The 15781-nt window shown below is 34.6% G+C and overlaps 1 pseudogene; it reads left to right on the top strand.

Moving 5' to 3' along the window:
- Window positions 1-335: 335 nt before the first annotated feature.
- LOC121017879 (glutathione S-transferase A4-like) lies at window positions 336-919 on the top strand (annotated as a pseudogene).
- The last annotated feature ends 14862 nt before the right edge of the window (window positions 920-15781 follow it).

The following is a 15781-nucleotide window of genomic DNA, read 5'->3' as shown; positions in this document are numbered from 1 at the left end:
CGGCCCTTGAACGACATTGGTTTGACCTATATGGATCCACAGAACATAGATTAAAAAAAATTCACAGCACAGTACTATAAATATATTTTCTCCTCATGATTTTCTTAAAACATTTTCTTTTGTCCAGCTTACTGTATTGTAAAAGTACAGTATAAAATGCTTATAACATACAAAATATGTGTTAATCAGTGGTTAATGTTACTGGTAAGACTCCCAGTCAACAATAGGCTATTGGCCAGCAGATCACTTGTGGAAAGCTTTGGGTGTCTCTGGGTGTTCCAAATAGTCTCTCATGGCAGCGAAGCCCAAGCTTGCCCAAGCCCAAGCATTTGCTGATGGAATTAGCAAGATGGGTTTTAGCAGCTGCTGGAGTCGAGTTTGATGAAGAATTCTTAGAAACGAGAACAGTGGCAGAAACTCCAGGATGGTAACCACCTACTGTTCCAACAAATGCCAATGGTTGAAATTGATGGAATGAAGTTGGTGCAGACCAGAAGCATTCTCCAACTACATTGTGGAGACCATCATCTCTTTGGCAAGGACCTCAAGGAGAGAACCTGATTGACATGACTACGGAGGGGATGCTAGATCTCATGGAACTGATTGCTGTTCATCCTTTCCTAAAACCAGATGATCAACAAGAAGACATGATAACATGGCCCAGAAGTCTATAATTAGATACTTGCCCATGTTTGAAAAGGTTTTAGAGGATAATGACCAAAAGGATTCTTGTTGGTAATTAGCTAAGCCTTGTGGGTGTGATTCTACTCTAAACCATTCTGGCTCTGGAAGAGGAATTCCCCAATATCCTGTCTGAACCTCCCAGAGTTCTGCAGTGGAACTAAGTAATATTGCTACAGTTAAGAAATTCCTTGAATCTGGCAGCATGAAGAAATCTCCTTTGGATGACATCTATTAAGAAACATCTACATCTTTATGCTGTAAAACATCACATTCATCTGTGAGTGAGAGCTAGTCCCTAGAGATTTGTGTGTCCACCGTGGCATTTGAACTGATGCCAGGCTGTCATGATCCCAGCTCTGTCATGGTGCTATGTATAATTGTCCCTAAGTTGGGTGTTTCATGTCAAGATCTTTGCTAGAAACACTGACATGTTTTTGTCCAGTGAATAATTGTTTTGAGGTTTTTCTGAGAGCTTTTTTGGAGAGGCTGGCATTTAACTTAGATCTGATGTAGTTCCTCATTTCCGGATGACAAGGCTGAGTAAGACCTCATGTTCTCCCTTGAGTTTCTGTGTCCTCTCCTTATTCCATCCTAAATGCCCTCCAGTCTCTTCCTAATTTTTAGTGTTTAATAACAACAGAATATCTAGTGAATAATAACTCCTCTCAGCTGTAAAACATCCATGGTAGCAGTGATTGTAGTCAATAGTAGCCAAAATAAAGAATTTACAAATAACCCCACCTTCCACGGTTGGCTACTGGGAGGAGTCAAAAGTTATATGTGGACTTTTGGCCACACAGGGGGTTGGTACCTGTAAGTCCCCCTTATTGAAGTTTCAACTGTAATATGATAAAATGACTAATAAAAGAAGTGGACAGTGTGCAGGATCCGATGGGTAATTTTAGCAGAGAAATGGAATCTATAGGAAAGAAACAAATGAAAATGCTAGAAGCAAATAAAAAACATGATTAAAGATTAAAAATGATTCCTATGGTCAACATACCCTGCCCCCACAAAAAAAGAGGAAAAGACAAAAAAAAAATCAATGGCTTTGAAGATAGGTTAAAAAAAAAAAAGGTATAAAACTAGAACAGAGGATCCAAGGGCTATTGGACAATATTAACTGGTTTAATAAATGTATTATTCTTGGAATCCTAGGAGGTGAAAAGAAAGTGAAGAGGAGAAATATTTGAATAATGGCAGCAAATTTTCCAAAATTAGTCACACACACACACACACACACACACACACACACACACCCCACACATATCAAGGCCTGTTATATTCAAACTCCTGAAAATAAATGAAAATGAAGAAAACTTGAAGGCAGCCAGAGAAAAAAGACACATTAAACAAAAAGACCAAAGAGTTACAGCACACTTCTCATTTCAAGCCATGCAAGCTAGATACAATGAATTGCCATATTTAAAGTGCTAAAAAATAAATAAATACTGCCCACATAAAATCCTATACTTCCCAAAATATCTGTCAAAGTGAAGGAAAAAATATCTGCTTTCATTTACTCACACACTCACAATTTATTTCTAGTAGACTTGCACCACAAGAGATATTAAGGAAAATTCTTCAGGTAGAAAGAATATGAAACCAGACAGAAAGGTATATAAACTAAAAAGAAGGATGAAGCTTGGCGTGGAATAAATGAATAAAAGTATAGAATTCAGTTTTTTTCTCTTACTTTAAATAGCTGTAATAGATAGCTTTGTCTAAAGCAAAAAACAGTGATATATTGTATGCTTAAAGCATACGTTAAAAGTAAAATGTATGACCTAAATAGCACATGGGATTGGAAGGAACAGTTGATATATTTAGCTGTAAGCATCTTGCTCTACACATTAAGTGATATAATATACCTGAGTAGACAGCATTAATGTAACATAACATATAGTGTAAGACTCTGTGCAAGGGTTTAAACCCTAGGAACAACTACTAATTTTTTTTTATGTTATAAATAATTCCATAGTAGAGACTAAATAGGATTATAAAACATGCTTAACTAACTCAGGAGAAGGCATTAATTCTGTTTATTATATACACTTATATTGCTTTATACACTTATTTCAGCTTATAAAAACACATTTTTGAGTGATTTATTAGCTGAACCCATTTTTTCATAAACTGTAAGCTCTGTGGAAGCTGGGACCATATATGTTTTTGCCTTAGATTATATCCCAACACTCTGGCATGCATAATAGTCTCAATAAATATCTGTTGAATAAATGAATATAATCTACTTGCCTTTGCAAACAATTTTCTCTATCTCAAATGGCCTTGGTCTATTTCTCTGCCTGGAAGAGTTTCTAGGCTTTCAAGACATGATTAACTACCTTCTCTTGTTTTGTTAATTCCCCATTCATAGGATACTCATATTCAGTACTTAATTTCTGTCAGCACTTAGCAAGGTACTGGGGGGTTGGAGGTATCCAATTATGGGAAAAATGTGCTCCCTATCTTAAAAAAGTGCAGCATAGTTTACCAACATGATAACTAGGTAACCGATATTAGTAATGCAATGATATTAGTGTAAATATACTTAAAGACTTCTGTTGACATTCAGAATGTGAGAGCATACAGAAAACAATTACTATGAAAGACTACATTATACTACTTTTTAAAAACTATTAAGCAATCACAATTGGAAATTCCTCTTGTTGCAAGTCTATCTATTGGTAGTTTTATTTCTGATTTTTTTTTACAAACAGATTTTGTCTAGTTTTAGAAAAAAAGTGATTAAATGACATTTGTATAATTAAGTACATAAGTTTTTCATGTTTAGTATACTTTGTAATTACAGTGTACACAAAGTGTAACCTGTAGATGCCGCTGAGCTCTGATATAGTTACATATTAATTATTCTGTTAAAATTAGCTACAAAAGGAATCACAGAGGGGTGTTAGATTTCTTTGAAATCAAAAGCTAAAGATGTAAGAGTACAAACGGACAATTAGTGTTATTATGCAACTTTTAATGTTCCCTTTAATGTAGGGGAAGAGTAACACCACATAAGGAGTATTTTAGGGGAGGACTTCTTCCTTTTGCCCCTCTTTCGCCTGTTTTTTAAAATATATGAATGATAACATATAGAACTTTTAGAGTGCTAGTACATCCTAGGTTCCTGCTGTGGCAGCACTGGAAATACCCTTTAGTAAAGAAATCTAAGACCTAGGGGTGACTCCTAGAGAAATACAAAATGAAATGTATTCCTACTTCTTCTCGTCAGCTTTTCTTGCACAAGATGAAGACTTCAATTACTCTCCACTATGCTCCAAAATTTCAACACTACTGGCCTGTCACCTGTCATTTCCTTTTAACTCACTCTTATTTAACAAGTATATATTTAAATTTACCTATATGTATTACTTTTGTAAAAAGAAATGAGAATAGACATTTTAATCCTGAAAAAGATTAGCAGATATTTATCCAGTGATGTATAAGATGGATGATACACATCAATAGCAAGTGGAATTTATTCTGGGAATGCATAATTTGGAGAGAAATCTGTAGTTTTAAATACCTATAATAGAAAAGAAAAGCATAAAAATTAGTGATCTAAGTCTCTACCTTAAAAGTAGTGAGAAAGGAAGTATTTTAGCTCAAAGTAAATGCAAGGAAGGACAAAATAAAGATAATAGAGGGGTGCCTGGGTAGCTCAGTTGGTTAAGCATCCAACTCTCTGTTTCGGCTCGGGTCATTATCTCACAGTTTCATGAACTTAAGCCCCACGTCAGGCTCTGCACTGGCAGCAAAGAGCCCGCTTGGGATTCTCTCTCTACCTCTCTTTTTCTGCCCTTCCCCTGCTTGTGCTGTCTGTCTCTCTCAAAAATAAATAAACTTTTAAAAATATCAAAAAAATAAATATAATAGTATAGATCAATTAGAAAACAGACAAAACACGGAGGAAATAAGCAAGTCACAAAATTATTTCTTTGAAAATATTAATACAAATCTCAAAATTAGCAGAAAAAGAAATTACATTAGCAAAACTAAATGGAATATCATGATCTACCTTACAGAAATTAAAAAAGAAAGCAAGAGAATACAAGAACTACTTTATACTAATGATTTTACCAATTTATGAAATCAATTCCTTGCAAATCACAACTTACAAACACAGAGTTAAGATAAATAGAAACTTGAGTTACTTCCTCATATCTAATTGCCTTAAAGAAATTGAAAGAAAATTTATTTTAAAAATAAAAACAAAACGTTAAGAACCAGATATATTTTTTTAATGCTGAACAATAGCAGACATTTGAGAACCTCTTACACAAAGGCTTTAAGAAAATAATGGGGAAGAAAAACACATGCCAACATGTTTGATGAGACTGGCATAAACTTGGTATAAAAATCTGGCAAAAACATATAAAATCATAGAATGACTTTATTCATAATAAGGTGAATGTCATTGTTAATTTATATAGTAACCCTAAAAATACATATGTAAATTCCATGTTAGTAGAGAGGGAAAATGGAGAAAAAATAGCCCAAGGGAGAAAAAGAAATACAGAAGAGAGGTGAAAGAAAAACACAGAATATGAGTACATTTGTCATTATGCTAAGTGTGAATTGATACAATGTTCCATTTAAAAGTTTAAAAAAAGTCAAACTAAATTAAAAAACTGAAGATGTATACTACAATGAAAGACCCTCTTAAATGATAAGGTTGAAAGTAGAAAATTGAAAAAATATGAAGCACTCAAGTACTAACCAAAGAAAGTTGAAATCACTTTATTAATACTAAACAAAATAGATTTAAGCCAAAAGCACTCTAGAGACAAAGTGAGTTACCTCAAAATGATAGAAATTTAAATTTGCCAGAGCAATAACACTTTCAAATTTGTTTTTGCATAACACCAAATGTAGAAAGCAAAAAATTTGAGTGAATTAGAAAAAAATGGACACATCCATAGTTATAAGGTGAAGAGCTCTCTCAAAAAATAAGAGTGAAGAGATTTGAGCATGTGTGAAGATTTGACCTAATGTACGTTAATAAAGCACCATGCCAACAACCTCAGAATACACAGTATTTTTCCTTAAATTTATTTATTTAAAAAAATTTCTATGTTTACTTATTTTTGAGAGAGAGAGGGAGAGAGACAGAATATAAATGGGGAAGGGGCAGAGAGACAGAGGGAAACAGTATCTGAAGCAGGCTCCAGGTACCCAGCTGTCAGCACAGAGCCTGACGTGGGGCTTGAACTCACAAACCATGCGATCATGACCTGAGCCAAAGTCAGACACTTAATCGACTGAGCCACCCAGGCACCCCAGAATACATGGAATTTTTAAGTGCACATGAGATACATACACACAGAGTACATTCTCTTACTAAAATGAAGTTTACCTGGGAGTTAAAGACTATCTAGAAAATGACCATATATTTGGAAACAGAGCACACTTCTAAAATACCCATGGGCCAAAGGAGAAATTATAAGGAAGAAAAAATATTTTGAATTGAGTAATAATTAAAATATTACATAGCAAAAATTGTGAGATACAGCTAGTGCTATGTTTAGAGACAAACATATCTTAAGTAGTAAAAAACAGAAAATTAGAAAAGTTATAAAAAATAACTGAATATTAATGATCTGAGCGATTAGAAAAAACCAGCAAAAAATTAAAACAAATAAGTAAATAAACAATTCAACTAATTAAAAAACAGAGTTTCAGCATAAGGAGAAAACAATTTTCTTCTATTCACACTCACACAAAACACTTAGTTCTATGACCAGATGTGTGGGTTTTTCCCACACCACTGAATTCTCTGACACCAGATAGGTGTCCTACAGTTTAGTTCTGATCCTACCTGGAATTAGCATCAGTTTGTACCAGTTAATGTCTCAGTCCCATATGATGCCCCCATTTCAGAAACCAGTTGCAAGTACCCCGTTGTCAACTGTATTTCTGACCAACTAGCTATAAACTGGAGTTCTCATAACCACTTCCTTGGATTCAGTAATATGCTAGAGTAGCTCACAGAACTCAGGGAAACACTTACACTTACCAGTTTATTGTAAAGGATATAATAAAGGATACAGATGAACAGCCAGATGGAGAGAAAACAGAAGTTCTCACAGGTGAGGTTCAGACGGGTCTTTAGCTTGGAAGCTTCTGACCCTATGGAGTTGGGGTGCTCTATCCTACCAAAATGTGGATGCATTGACCAAACCAGAAGCTGTCAGAACCTCATATTTTGGGATTTTTATGGAAGCTTCATCGCATAGGAATGATGGATAATTAACTTGATTTCCAGCTTCTCTCCCCTCTCCAGAGAATGGGACGTAAGGCTCAGACTTTCAAGCTTTCCATCATGACTTGGTCTTTCTGGTGATCAGCCCTCATCCAGGAGCCCACCAAGAGCGTTAGAACAAAAGACATTCTTATCACCCAAGAAATTCCAAGGGATTTAAGAACTGTGTCAGACCCTGCTACTCAGGAAATTACAAAGGTCTTAGGGGCTCAAGAATCAGGGGCAGAGACCAATATTTCTCTTTTTGATTTTGTCGCACTCAGTGAAAGCAAGAGTTGGTTCTTTGAAAGGATGAATAAAATTGTCCAATTGCTACATTATTGCTTTTATCAACTAATGAAAACGCTCCAGGTAATCAATATCAGGGAAGAGAAGAGGGGGCAGGTGGAAAGACAAAAAATACAAATGCTTCAAGTATTCAATAATAGAATATTACAGAATATTTTGTCAATTTTAAATTTTAAAATAAATATTCCAAAATAAAATTCAATTCATACATTTATATAACTCGATAAAGAATAGAAAATGAGAATATTCTAATAACAATTAAATAAAACAAATTGACTCAAGATATTTGGCCAAAAGTTCTGAATTTATGTAGAAGTAATAATTCTAAAAATTTTTAGCATAACTTTGAAACCACACAAAACACCCCCAAAAATAAGAAAGAAAATTATAAGTCAATTTTACTTATGAATATAAATGCAAAATTTGAACAAAATATTAGAAATCCAAATATATATTAAATTATATGCATCTAATAAATTATATAATATCTCATGAATTCAAGATTGTACTAATATTCAAAATCCACTACTACATCAATGCCCTTTTTTTAGAGGTGAAACTGATATGATTTCCTCAATATGAAAAAGAAAAATTCATTTCATGTACATTCAAGATCTATTGATAACTATATATTGCAAACTAAGAATGGACTGGATGTTGCTTAACCTGTCAAAGCATATATACAATGCAATTTATTCTTGTTCTAGAATTCCCCAACAGAGCAGCAAGGACAAATTAAAGATAGAACTGACTAAATAAATAAATGGACAAACAACACAAACAAAAATTTCATTATCGCAAATGATACGGTTTTATACTTAGGCAATCAAATGAATCCAGAGTTAATTTACTATAATAGGTTACTGGATATAAAATAATACACAAAAATGTATTTTATATAGTGGCAACAATTAGAAAATCAAATAAAAATTGTTCTGTTTAAAAGTAATATAAGTGCAACAGAAGTGCAAGATATTTATGGAAAATATAAAACTCTGTTAGGATACATTAAATTAAGCCAAAACATACTAAAAACTATAACATTTTGATTGATGAGCCAATATTTTATTATTTATTTATTTATTTTTAAATTTTTAATGTTTATTATTTGAGAGAGAGAGGAAGACACAGAATCTAAAGCAGGCTCCAGGCTCTGAACTGCCAGCACAGAGCCTGACTTGGGGCTTGAACCCACAGACACGAGATCATGACCTGAGCCAAAGTTGGCCGTTTAACTGACTGAGCCACCCAGGCACCCCAATGAGTAAATATTTTAAAGAACTACTTGATGGTTAAAAATCTCAATTCTTGGGGCACCTGGGTGGCTCAGTTGGTTGAGGGTCCTACTCCTGCACAAGTCAAGATCTCACGGTTCGTGAGTTCAAGCCCCACATCGGGCTCGCTGTTGCCAGCACAGAGCCTCCTTTAGACCCTCTGTCCCTCTCTCTCTGCCCCAACCCCACTTGCGCTCTCTCAAAAATAAATTAAACATTTACAATTACTTAAAATAATTTCAATTCTCAATGAACTAATCTATAAGTTCGATGACAGTCCACCTAAAATTCCAACTTATTTTGCATGTTGAAAATTAGCAATATTCATCTAACTTTATATTTAAGAATAGCCAGGATTTGATTCAGTAGAAAAAGATAGGAAAATTCGTCCTAGTGGATATCCAGACTTATAAGAAGTAGTCTAATAAATAGGATACTATGGTTTTGGCTCAGGATATAGACAAATATACAAATGGTACATTTAAAAAGAACCCTAAACGGACCTGTGCATTTATGAAGAGGAACTGCAATCCAGTAGTGAAGAACCAATAAACAAACAATAAACAATAAATTATTTTGAGATACTTGCAGCAGAAACTACTATCCATTGACACAAACTCTATTTCCTCTTCTTTCTGGAACACAGGTTATATTTCTATCTTATCTGCATTTGTACATTTCTCGGTGACTAAAGTCTCACCAGTAGAATATGAGCAAACTTAATGCATGTCAATTATGGACCTAAAATTTGAGAAGTGTTGTCCCTTCACCACATTCTCTTTGTTCTTTTCCAGATCAGATGCAGAAAATCATAAGGTCCTACCAGACTATTTTGCCATAAAGAGGAGATTGAATCTCTGAATCTCCAAGTGGAGAAAGGTCTCCTACCAACATGCCTGCAACTAATAATATGTTCACGTTTGACTAATCTGTTTGAGGTCCATTCAGTAGCTATCCCTGCCCTAAATAATACCAAAATTGTTAACAAAAATGCAGGGCTGGGGAATCTCTAATAATATATGCCTCTGGAGTAGGGGATGGGTGGTACATGGCTGTACAGGACAACAGATTGGAAAGCTTGAGATCTGTGTTGTATGGTGTCAATGTACTTAATAAAATGTTGCCTGAGATGACTTAGAAAGCTGACCAAGTCCCTCCTGAGCCCATACTCCAAGAGAAACAGAAAGACCCAGAATAAAAATATAAACTGTTTGTTCTTTACTATTTATACCAAGGTATTAAGAGAGCAAGTAACTCAGGGTGCCTGGGTGGCTCAGTCCGTTAAAAACGCCCGACTTCAGCACAGGTCATGATCTCACTGCTCATGGGTTAGAGCCCCACGTCAGACTCTGTGCTGACAACTCAGAGCCTTGAGCCTGCTTTGGATTCTGTGTCTCCCTGTATCTGCCCCTCACCTGCTCATGGTCTGTCTCTCTCAAAAATAAATAAACATTAAAAAAGAGAGAGAGGGAGAGAGCAAGTAACTCAGGCAAGAACTGACCGATTTGCAATAAAATGAAGCAGCTAGAGTTCTGAAATTTGGGGCCTTGCACTTTTGACATCACAAATTGCTTTTGCACTCCCACTAGTGGAAAATAGAATTTTAAAGACAATGAAAGCCAAGGGCGTTAAGTCTTTTCAGTTAAACAGTGGGACTCAGCAGTATGGTTGAGATTTATTTATTTATTTATTTATTTATTTATTTATTTATTTATTTCAAGAGTGCCAGTGAGGGAAGGGCAGAGGGAGAGGGCGAGAGAGAATCAAGCAGGTGGGGCTTGATCTACAATCAGGAGATCATGACCTGAGCTGAAATCAAGAGTCAGATGCTTAACCAACTAAGCCACCCACGTGCCCCTGAGGTCTGTTTAGCAATGTTATTTTCCAGCCAAAAATGAGCAAAGAAACAAGAAAATAAACCATTTGTGTATTTGTGTGTGCAAAGTGGGGAACAGAATATTTCACTTTATTTTTATTCATTTATTTTTTTTGAAAAAAATTATTTTAAATCAAAAGATTGGTGAAACCTGTCTGCTCTTTACTGATTAAAACTCATTTCTTCTTTCTGGACACAAAAATGAACTCATATCCATAATATATAAAACAATTCTCAAACATGATTTAAAAAGTTGAAAAATAAATTGAATAATAAGCCAGTGGCTTAAATATGTTCTCCAAAAAGAGATTAAATATAAATTTTCAATAAACATGAATAAAGATACCCAATTAATTTATTGGCAAGGATGTGGAATACTCATACTCTATTGGTGACAGTGGAAAATGGTGCAGCTATTTTGAAAATGATTTTGGAATATCTAATAAAGTTCAGGAAGTGAATATAGCCTGCAGTTCTAGTCCTATATATAAATTTTAAGGAATCTCCTCTCCATTAAAACCAGGATAAATTTACCAAAAAGTTACACTAACATTGTTCATATTAGTTTAAAGTGGGAAATAAGCCAAAAGACCATTAACTATAGGGTAAACAAATATGCTGTACAATAATGTAAATCAATAAAAACAAATAAACAACATCTTCACACAGCATTGTGTGAAGGATTTAAAAAAAAGGATTTACCTTTTTTTAAAATAAATGTTTATTCATTTTTGAGACAGAGAGAGAGAGAGCGAGCGAGGGAGCATGAGTGGGGAAAGGGCAGAAAGAGAGGGGACAGAGGATCTGAAGTGGGCCCTGCACTGACAGCAGTGAGCCTGATGCGCAGCTTGAACTCAAGAACCGTGAGATCATGACCTGAGCTGAAGTCAGACACTCAACCAACTGAGCTACCCTGTAGATTTAACTTAAACCTATGCTATTGACTACAGTCAGCAAAATTTAAAGAAATAAGTGCAATATAATTGTATGTATTTTTATGTGTGTATAGGTACTATATATATATATATATATATATGTATATGTATATATACATATATATATATATCTCATAAGGAGATGTAAATAACATTATTTATAGATACAGAGAAAATACAAATAAGATAGACTATGCTCCATTGTGTAGTATTGTCATCTTTGGTGAAGATCAGTTGACAACCCACATATCTGATAAGAGGTTAATATTCTAAATATGTAAGAATCTCCCCAATTCAATAGCAATCAATCAATCAATAACTGGATTAAAAATAGGCAAAGGACTTGAGTAAATATTTCTCCAAAGAAAACATACCAATGGCCAATGGTAGATGAAAAGATGCTCAAAATCACTGATTATCAGGGAAATGCAAACCAAAACCACAATGAGGTATCAACTCACACCTGCTAGGATGATTGTTATAAAAAAAGATAATATAAAGATAATAAGTGTTGGTGAGATGAAGAGAAATTTAAACCCTTATACAGGGGTTCCTCAAAAAACTAAAAATGGAACTATCATATGATCCAGCAATCCCACTCTGCACAGATATCTGATGAAAATGGAATTGGGGATCTCAAAGATATACCTGCACTTTCATTGCTCACTGCAGCAGTATTCACAATAGCCAAGATAGGGAAACAAACTAAGTTCCCACCAATAGATGAATGGATAAAGAAAATATGTTGTGTACTCTTATGTCAGCATCAAGTCCAACGTGTCTGTTTCTTTTAAAATGGTAACACTGTATCGGGGCTTCTGGGTGGCTCAGTTGGTTCAGCTTCTGACCCTTGATCTCCGCTCAGGTTATGACCTCATGGTCTTAGGGTCGAGCCTGGAGTCCGGTTTGGTGCAGAGCACAGAACATGCTTGGAATAATGTCTCTCTCTCCCTCTGTCTCTGTCCCTCCCCCATTCTTGCACATGTTCTCGCTCTCAAAATTAATAAACTTTAAAACATAAAATGGTAATATTCTCTTAATGTTCACTTGGAATCAGGAGATAGGGCCTTAGGTCTGCCTGCATTGGGGATTTAGATTCTATTGGCAAAAGAATACCACAGGGAAAGTTTCCTGTCTTGGCTTGGGCTTTGGTTGGAACAAAAAAAACTCTCATGAGACTTTTAAACCATGGAGTTTCCCCACTACAAATTTATTACTATCAGGTTGATCTACACCAATAATTCACCTGACCTAGCAGAAAGAAATACAATAGTTGACTTATGGGACACATTCTCATTTCAGCATACATGATTCTCACAAGCAAGACCTGCTGGAAAATGACTTGTCAGTCCAAAGTTAGAAAAATGTCCTGAAAGAAACCAAGATGACTGAGAGAAAGAAATGAAAATAAACAGCAGAATTAGTGCCACAGAAGTAGGATGGTAGGGCTATTTTTAAAAGGAAAATAGTTATAACTTTTGAATCTTATATGCCAGTACCCTTTGTTGTTATTTCCTTTAACCTTCATATCATCACTGACATAGGTGATTTTATCCTTATTTTATAAATGAAGAAATATTGGTGTGTATGGTGTAGATGGCTTTGCAAAAAACACAAGGCTACATAGTGCAGCAAATGGCCACTAAACACCTGTGTGCCAGACTCTGAGGATGCTCCTAGACCTGCCTCTTCTAGAGCTGCATTCAGTTCTCATCAGGCACTTTGGGATCAAGAGGTTAATCCTCCTTCTGACCTACTCTCAATTCTTTGGGGCTTGATTTCTTTTCCTGGCTGGCCACCCAAATACCCACCAAGTGGCCCTTACCCTGTTGAGGACTTAATGCTGAAGACAACTTGGTGAACAGATTCATGGGTGAAATCAGTGTAGAGGAGAGAAAGGGCTACATTTACAGAGAGATTAAGGCAAATTTTATGTTGGATATTATTAAAATGACATTAAGTTATAAATGTGAATAAAGGCAGAGGAACAAGAAGAATGTAGTGTGAGTTTAGATAATAATGAGAACTCAATTATAGGTGGTGATGATGGAAAAAAATCAATATTAGATGGAGATTTCCTAATAGTGATACCAAATAAATTTGTCTTACCTCCTTATCTTCCCTGGGGAATAAAAAAGTAAAATAAAGTCTAAAATAAAAGAAAAAAGAGAAAAATAAGATATAATGAAAATGATTTGAAAAAGAACTTCTAGAAGTCTATTTGAAATAGGACTTCTAGAAACACATACACAAGTCATGAGAATTAATTCTTCAATTTAATATAATTATATAATTCAGATATTTCTGTAGTGATAATCAGATAGACACAGCTGAAAAAAGAATTGATGAGCCACAAATTAGGTGAGATAATATTATATAGTAAAATGATGAGATAAAAGAAAATGTTAATAGAAACGGAGAAAAAGAATGAGAAAATCTCATATATTCTAATAGGAAATTTAGGAGAAGAGGATATAGAAACGAAGGTAAAAAACAATGTTCAGGGAAATAGTGACCAAATGGTGATGGAATCACTTATTATTTCCCAGCAAAGAAAAATTAGAATGACACTTTACATCACATATAATATTAATTATCAGTGTATGAAAGACCATAAGAAGTAAAAACAAACTTTGAAACATTTAGAAAAATATATATACAAAATGAGATGTAAGGCCTCTCATCTGGAAAAAAATGAAAAAGCACAGCTCACGAAGAAAACAAAATTTATAATGTTAAAATTTTAAAATAGTCAGTAAGGACTGTCGCTAACTAGGTGAACAAGTCATAGCTGTAAGAGGGTATTTGTAGCACGGAAGCCAGCAAAGGATTAGGGTCCAGAGTCTACAAATCAATTCAGAACAAAGCAATGGAATTCCCAACTGAAAAATAGACAAGACCTGTAGAAAAAATGATAGAATAGGAAATACGAATGAACAAGAAATATGTGATAAAATGGATCCTTGGCAATTTTCAGAAGTCACTTTACACTCTCTGAACTATTTAACTCTAGGCTTTTACTCTGTTAAATTTTAATTTGTTCCTTCATTGTTATTTTTTAAAATTTATGCAGCAAATTTTACCTCAGATTTTACTGTGCATAATAACGCACAGAGCTATGTAACAAAACGGTAAAGGCTGTATGAAGTTGACCCAACTTGCTTGTCTCATTTACTCACAGAAAGGTTCAGTGGAACTTGTAATGCTCCATCCAGGTCTTAAAAAATAATGTAGTAGAGTGCACAATACAAGATTTGGCAAAGTGGGCAATAAATACAATTTTGTTTGAGTTATTCCTCTATAGTTTTATGTATTCTTGACTAGTCATAAGAAATTAATAACATTTAAAAATAGAGATATTGGGAGAGAAAGACTAGAAGAAGATAAATGTGCTGTTGGAATTTTACCATTACCAAATTCTGATTACAGGAACTTTGTAAGTTCCAATGCATCTGAAGGTAAAATTATAATTAGTATTCACATCTATTCTTCACAGGTCTTTAGCAGAGTCTGCTTATTTTAACAATTGTATTTGTAATGCAGCCCATGCCTTGACAGATACTAACAAAAGTAAATCAGCAAAATGATTCTCCCTCTTCTTCCACCCTTAGGCTCTGGGCAATCACAAAAACTATGAACATCTGCTTGGATTCTGATTGCCATGTTCACTGATTCAGTGCACCCAAATAAGCAACAATTAGTCTGTTCAGCATGTGTCAAAAGATCTGTCAAGTTAATTCAAATTAAGACAGGATAAATTGAATCCAGTTGGCATCATGAATATTTGTATGCAAAGTTTAAACAAGCATCAGCTGTGCTATGTTATCTTTTATTTACCAGCAAAACAAGAATATATTGTTACATAATTTCAGAAATAACTATTCCTCATCATATTTTTACTATGTCATTGGCTGGATGTGTTTCATGGGGTGATAAAATTATCTAATGGATTAGAGTGGACTACTGTACTGCATTAGATCAAAATAGTATCATTTTTCTTGGACTCGTTATCTTAGTTCCATTAATTAGTTCCTAGGTACACAAATGGGTTTCAAAGCTTGAGATGCGTGAATTTCCACAAATTATGCTTCCAAAGATGAGCGCTTTTTAGATATAAATCTCATATGTACATTCTACAAAATGTTGATGTTTTTAGGTGGCCAGGTCATAGTTTTCCATCTCGCTTATTGGATAACAATCTGTAGTTTCAAACACCTCTGTACTTAAATGAAGAGAGAATGTGAACACTCAGAGAATTAGCAAAACTCTTAGGAAGCTGGCAGGCTCTTAGCAGAAGACAGAATGATTGCCATGGCATTAATTATAATCTATTCCATTTTCCAACCGTCACAGCTAGACAAGGCCCCATGTTCCATCTCTATTGATGTTTGGATGGAGTCATGTAGAAGGTCATCTAATGTGCTATACGCTATTGATCTTCAAAGGAGAAACTACA

Source organism: Herpailurus yagouaroundi, unplaced genomic scaffold (genome assembly GCF_014898765.1).
Source record: "Herpailurus yagouaroundi ecotype Mexico unplaced genomic scaffold, PumYag 77, whole genome shotgun sequence".
NCBI lineage: Eukaryota > Metazoa > Chordata > Mammalia > Carnivora > Felidae > Herpailurus > Herpailurus yagouaroundi.
The sequence above is the reverse complement of the archived record's forward strand: the minus strand, read 5'-3'. Positions and strand labels throughout refer to the sequence as shown.